At 39.9% G+C, this 7,522-nt stretch overlaps 1 non-coding gene across 1 annotated transcript; it reads left to right on the top strand.

Annotated features, from left to right (window-relative positions):
• Nucleotides 1-6,295: 6,295 nt before the first annotated feature.
• Nucleotides 6,296-6,427, top strand: LOC115063308. Its single transcript, XR_003843168.1, has one exon. It is a non-coding gene; the product is annotated as a small nucleolar RNA SNORA17 (small nucleolar RNA).
• The last annotated feature ends 1,095 nt before the right edge of the window (nt 6,428-7,522 follow it).

Below are 7,522 nucleotides of genomic sequence, written 5' to 3'. Positions count from 1 at the left end.
GTAAAAAAATGCATATCCCAAGACACCATTGTCATTGGCATCAAATGCCAGCAGAATTACCTCCTGTCATTGTCTGATCTATGTTTTCATACATTAATTTAGTTCTTTGTCATGTGTCTTTAAAAATACTTTCATACATGTATGCAATATATTTTGATAAAGTCTACCCAGTCCTTCCCTTCACAGAACCTCCTGGCTTCCCACACTGCATACCTTCCCAATGTCATGGCGCTTTTTATTGTCAGGTACTAAGTCTAATTGAGGCTGCTGCTGTATCATAGTGTAGGACCATTCACTGGAATGTGGACAACCTAACTAGGGCTGTATCTCTGAAGAAAACCTACTACCACCACTACCCTCAGGCAGCCACCAACTGTCCATAATTTCTCAGGCTGGGGTTGCGACTTGACAAGCCCCTCCTACCTTCACATTAGAATTTTGACTGTGTTGATCTTATGCACAACCTGAGCATGTGGTCATGACAGTGGCAAAGTTCATGTGTGCAATAGTTCTGCATGTCCAGAAACACTGTTTTGCAGCAGTCCTCTGAAAACTCCTGCTCTTTCAACCTATATGCCCTCTCCCCTATTCTTCAATGATCATTGAGCCTTGGAGATTGGAGGGAGGATGTAGATAGCTCATAGATGACTGAGCACTCCCAGTTTTTAAGAGTAAGTTGAAGTTGTTAGTAGAAATAAGGCATGTAATGACATATTGCTCAGGGGCTGAGAACTCTTACTAAAAGTTCTAAGGAATTGTGTACCATTTGGAAACGATATAATTTAATTTGGGCAAGAGTCATGGAGCTCTTCAGGGCAAGTGCAACCCTAGGAATTGCCTAAGTAAAAAAATTGGTGAGAAAGAGGTTTCTGATGCAAGTGAATGGAAATTAAAAACAGAGAGAATGCCCCAGCAGAACAAAAAGAAGGCTTGAGAAAGTAAATTTTGGTACTGGATTCAAATAACAAACTTTCTATAAGCAGAAACATTTTTGGAGGTGGGAACAGTCTAGGTGAAAATAACAAGGTAAAAAAGAAAATCACAGGATCCATTCAAAGCCACTGTAAGTCCCTGTGTATTTGAGTCATCAGTCTGTGCCATGCAGTGTTAAGTACTTTACAGTGATTCATTTATTTGCTAAACAGCTTCATTAATTATAGGCAGCATCATTGTACTTTAGGAGACTCAGGCTCACAGTGATCAAGTAACATGGTCTCCTGCTAAGGGATGGTAGAAAATGAATTCTAACCAGGTCTTCTATACTCTAAAGCCTGTGTTCTTAAATACTAAGTTCTATGCCCTAGAAGTATATAAATGACTCAGAGACTAGAGAACTTCAGAAACTAAGTGAAGGGTCCTGAACTTAAAGTTGCAAAATTGTGAACTAAAAAGAATAGATTTTCTTGTAACAGTTACTGAATGGTTAGTTACTAAATGGTTAGTTACTGAATTGGTGAGACCAAGGAAGAAATCCTAGATGTATCTTTTGTTGCCATTCATGTGTACTGAGCATGCAACAGTTGCAGTTACATTTGCTCAGCAGTTTGGTTAGTTATGAGTCCCCATGTTAGCTGCCACACACTCAATAAAGTAATGTTTCTGACCAAGAGCTGAAGGCAACACTAATCTATAGGTATAACCTATTAGTAGTAGGTTTCTCCTTAGGGCCTATGTCCACCTTAGTCACATTTTACCAGGTCTAGCATAAGAAGATCAGGATTGCCAACATTTCATCATCACTGGGAAAGAGACTCAATGCCTCAACTCTCCCTTGGAACTATTAATAGTTAATTGTTGCTGGCAGAGAGGGTGTCATTATCTTCAGTGATGGAGCCAGTGGTGAGTTGCACATGTGCCTTTGGGAGAGAAAGGGAGATGAAAAGGGGTAAGGTGGGGAGATGAAAAGTGACCAAAATTCATCACATGTGTGTATGAAACAAAGAATTAAAAACAAAGTATTCAGGGCTGGAGAGATATCTCAGCCAGTAAAGGCATTAAGCAGAGCACAAGGACCTAAATTTAGATCCTCAGTACTTACCTTAAAAACTGTATATTGTACCTATAATCTCAGCCCTGAGTGAAGACAGGATACCTGGGGCTTGCTGATAGCTAATCTGGTCTGAAACTCACTATGTAGATCAGGCTGTCTTTGAACTCAAAGATCAACCTTCTCTTTGTCCCCTAATCAGGGATTATGTTTTATACTAGAATACTGAGTCTTTCATTATATCTCATAACTTAGACTTTAATGGAAGTAGCCTCATTAACTATTTTTTAAGATCATTTTTGCTTTGGTTTTAAATGATTTTTTATACATTTTTTGAGACTATAGTTTTTCTGGGAAGAATATCAAAGAAATATGTGTGCTTTTCTTGGTGCATGCTATCTGGGAATACATGACACCGTAGGCTTTTATTATTAGTGCTTTTAACATTGGTCACTCAGTTAAAAAAATAAATGTCAGATTACTCCACCATGAAGTTCCTCTTTATCCTTGTAATTAATAATATTCTTGTGGATAGACACTTTGAAATTGCACAAATGTCCTATTTGTCATTATCCTTTTTTATGCATTCATTTGTCATTCACACTGTACTTCTAATTTCAATATAACAGCACAGGGGTTATTCTTGGCTTCTTATTTTAAAATATTTATTACATTTCTTTATTCATTGTGTGTGTGTGTGTGTTTGTGTGTGTGTGTGTGCGTGCGTGTGTGTGTGTGTTTGTATCCATACATGGAGGGCAAAGGCTAAATTTTGGGATTTTTCTTTTCTTCTTTTTAAGATGTGAATCCTGGTTATTGAAGTCAGATGTGGGCACACTTAGTGACAAATGTGCTTACCCACTGAGTGAGCCATCTTGCCTTTCTTAATTTTTAATATCTCTGTCCAAACAAGGAGATTGAAGCTAATATACACTCCTCTCATGTCCACTTCTTTTCATTCTATTTATGCCTAGCTCCTAAGGAGAGTAAGAACATTAAATTTTGCTTTGTAGTATGTTTTTATTTTGTACAAATCAGCAGATGCATGTCCACTTTCTTTTATTTTCTTTTTTAATTTCGAGCACGCGCGAGTGTGTGTGATGTGCATGTTTGTCTGCATGTTTTATATATGTGTGTAAGTTTGTGTACACAAGCATGTGGAGACCCAAAGTTAATGTCAATGGTAATGCCCAACTGCTCTTTCATCTTATCTATTAAAGCAGCATCTGTGAATCAAACACATTAATATGGCTAGTCTTACTTGCCAGGTTGCTCTGTCTTTCTAAGGTCAGAATTACTGGTGGGCCACCAAGACCACTGGGAGTTCATATAGGTTTTGGAGATCTTGACTCTGGTCCTCGTGCTTACATGGGAAACACTAAGCTATCTCCTGAGGTCCTACTCCCCCCCCTTTTTTTATTGGATTTTTCTTTATTTACATTTCAAATGGTATCCTCTTTTCCGTTTTCCCTCCCTCCCTGAAACACTTTATTACATCCTCTCTCCCTCTGCTTCTAGGAGGGTGTTCCTCCATCCACCCACCCACTCCCACCTCCCTGCGCTTGATTCCCCTACACTGGGGCATCTATCAAGCCTTCATAGGACCAAGGACCTCTCCTCCCATTGATGCCCAACAAGGCCATCCTCTGCCACATATGCAGCTGTAGCCATGTGTACTCCTTTGTTGATGGCTTAGTCCCTGGGGGTTCTGGGGTGTCTGGTTGATTGATATTGTTGTATGCTGGTTGTGGTACACGTTAGTAGTATTTCCTGAAGGAGGCAGAGGCAGGAGGATCACGAGTTTGAGGCCAGGCTGGGCTACCTCCACTCTTTTGGATACTTTTCTTTTTTTATTCTATAGAAATAATAGTGCACTATAAAAATTATTTCAGGGCTCCTCAAGTAGAGGCATTTACTGCCAAGTCTGGTAACCCAAGTTCAACCCCAGAGTCCATATGTTAGGAGAGATGCATCACCTGAAAATTGTTCTCTGACCTCCACACACACCGTGCAAGTGCATGTTCAAGCCCCCACATGCACAAACATCAATGTTTTTAAAAAGATTTAAAATCCTGTAGTTTGCTTCATTCATGTATGTGTAAATAACTATTGGTTCACAGATAAATTTATAATTTTAAAGCAGCCATTAGAACCCCATTGAGCATTTGTATCACAGATTATTCAGTCTTTACTTTATGGGCATTTCAGTTGTTTTGAATGTTTTGAAACAGCAAACATTGTGGTAATTAAGACAAAGACATTTTATTTTCCATATATACTTGAGCTTGTGACTCAGTGACTTTTACATTTTTAAAATTACTCCTCTATCATTGTCTGACATGCATTTAGTACCCTGAACTAGGAATCTCCACAAGAAATGCACTATATAAGGACTGGAAAGCCTATGTATGTGAAAGGGACATTCAATGTCACTTCAGAGAAACTGATGATGGAGGCTTAGCCTCATGTGGTTTTTATTAAACTCTAACTTCCTATCCAAGCAACTGCAGAGTGGTTGGTAGGCCAGAAGTAAATGGCACCTTGGAGACCTTGGAAGGCTGAGGAAAGCTCACTTTCTGTATACTTGGCTTTCATTCCTCTAGCCTGCCCAATTACTATTGTTGGTTGGTTTTATTTTACATTTATAATACTGTCTTTGATATATTGTGGCCAGAGGATCCTGAAAATGTATTGTCTAGATAGTAAATACCCCTCTGTTATGAGAGGGATCCAATTGCATATTTATTGCTTTTGGGAAAACTCAAGGCACAGTAACTGCAAATACATATATTAATCACTTCAGTATCAAAATGTACATCCCCACAACACCATGTTTATTAATTTTTTCAGTAAAACATGACACTTATTAATCATTTTTTTCTGTTATTTGACATCTTAAGGCCTTGTGGGTTAAGGAAAGGGCTGCTCCTCCCAAAGTTAGCTGATCCCTACAGATAAAAATTTGCTTGATATGCAAACCAAATAATAATCCTCATCTCTGGTTCCACCTCATTTTATCAGGTTTTTCCACTCTAGAATACTGTCAACTTGCAACTAAAGATCACTGTGTTTACAAATTCCAAGCCTGCTCAGCTGGTCTTCAACAGCCTACTCATTTCTTCCCTCAAACCTTTCAATAAAGACTAGTAACCAGGTTTCCTTCCTGTTTCTTTTGCTTCCTGACTAACTGTGGTGAGTCTTTATATATAACCTCTGTATGTAATGGTCAAGTGTGTGACCACTTCATATGGGAGCTGTAAATAGCTTCAAGATATCTTATTCTGACTATACCTGAACAAAAACAGTAAAAAATGAAAATATCATGGCAGTGCTGTCAGTCAAATGCAGAGTATGGAGAATTATGTAGGGAAAACTGACTTTTCCACTAATTCACTTAAAAAAAATCTCTACTTGTTAATGTGTGTAGTGGCACAAGTCTTTAACCATAGCACTAGGGAGAAAGAGGCAGACAGATCGCTAAGGTGAAAGTTGGTGTGATACACATAGTGAGTGAGTTTTAGACCAGCCAGGATTACACAGTGAGAACCTTTCCCAAAAATCACAAAGCAAAATAAAACCTTGACTTGTTACTCTTGTAATTTTGCATCCTTCAATTTAAAAGTAAACTGAATTGGTATTTGCATGATATCAATTCTTCTTCCTATGGAGAAATAAATTGTGTATTCTTGTCTTCTGCCTATTTTCATGGAGTAAGTTTAAAAGAAAAGTGGATGTACATGGATTTTGAACATAAATGCAAACTATAAATCCTTCAAAAATTCTAGGAAAAATTCTAGGTCTGGGATTTAATGAAAGATTCTTATTATCTATAGTATGATCTGTGAAGGTAAACATGTACAGAAATGTATCAAATTAAACTTTCAAAATTTAAAACTCTTCATTATTAAAGACTCTGTTATGAGAGCAAAAGACAAACTCCCTCATATATTGATGATGGGAATGTAAAATGATACAGCCTATTCCTTTTTTATTTCCTTTTCCCGGGGCTGAGTTTAAAACACAAACTATCAGTTCCACTACCATTTAGTTACACATTCAAACTCTCCCTTTTCTTGTAAAGCTGAACACACAATTACTTTTAAGACCTAGAAATATCACTTTTGAATATTTATCTCACATAAAGGAAAAATCATACTCATAAAATATGTATATAGATATTCATGATAGTTTTGTTTATGATCATCCCTAAATTGGAAATTACCTAAGTGTCTTTCAGTAGGTGACTAGATAATCTCCAGTACATCTATACCACGGAATATTCAACAGTAAAAGGAATGAAAATTCTGACCTGCCTCTAGAAGTGTTGCAGATATGGCTACTGTGTCACAAGTGCATCAGTAGGTGGCAGAAAGGAGAGAGGCTTTGCCTATGCTCAGTGTTCTGCCTTATGAATATCTGAAAGATTAGTAGCCTAACATTCCTTGAAAAAAATGTGAGCCTGAGATGACCACAAGTTCAGCGCCAGGGAACCAGGACAGGGAGTTAGCCTGAGATGACCACCAGTCTAGTGATTGCAGACCCTGACAGAAACAGCTTACAGGACCTGGGAGCATTCTGGAGACTAGAAGTCCACCTGGGACTGAGGGTTCAAGGCAGGAGTGAGCCTGAGACGGAAGACCCTCACACGGGGCCACTTGGACAGGCAGAGTGTGGAGTGACTGTGAGATGACCCCTAGACTGGCTCCATGGGGCCTGGACAGGGAGCTAGCCTGATATGACCACCAGTCGGGTGCTGCACGGGACTGCAGGAGAAGACTATGCCCAAAATGACATCTGCCTGATGCCATAATGCACATGTGGGGCATAGCAATCCTGAGACCATTCCTGAGATCTCTCCTGAGAAGATCCCAGACACTCAGAGACCCCAGATGTCACTAAGAGGAGCAAGTAAGTGGAGGAGAAGTGGAAGAGAAAGAAACTGAAGGATGTGTGTATAATGAAGAGAGTCAGAACTAGAGACTTGAGGGTAGTGAGGAACAGCCTGATGTGAGTAGCTGGAGATGCCACCTGTGACCATGATAGGGTCCTGGCTTGTGCTGCCATCTAGGTCCATGTCTGGGTCTGTGGCCCTGCAGCAGCAGAGGTCTGCTACCACCAAAGACCAGGTAGACATCCTCGTCTAGTCTGTTGCCCGGGAACAAATTGATGCCTGACTGAGGGTTGTGCAGAACTGGCTCCACCCCTCACCTGGGCATTGTGGAAGAGCTGGCCCTGGGAGGATGAGAGCAGGAAACGCTGACCTCACCCTTCACTAGCTGCAGTACTTGGGAGAGTGGGCCCTGCATATTGCTTGAGGTGTAGGTAAGCAGCCCACGGAGGATATGAGCATGGGAAGACCTACTACTTGTCTCCAGTGCAGTGGAATGGACAAGGAAGAGATTCCCTCCTTCTGCCTCCCTCCTCACTACTTGTAGTAGGCAGGAGACATGACCTTGGGCTCATTAGAGCAGGAGAGCTGACTTATACTTTTGCTGTGAGTTTCAGAGTTTTCATTCTTATATCGTTTCAGTTTTC

The sequence above is a fragment of the Mus pahari genome, unplaced genomic scaffold, assembly GCF_900095145.1.
Source record: "Mus pahari unplaced genomic scaffold, PAHARI_EIJ_v1.1 scaffold_4634_1, whole genome shotgun sequence".
Taxonomy (NCBI): Eukaryota; Metazoa; Chordata; class Mammalia; order Rodentia; family Muridae; genus Mus; species Mus pahari.
Note: the sequence above shows the minus strand (reverse complement) of the source record. Positions and strands in the feature narration are given on the sequence as shown.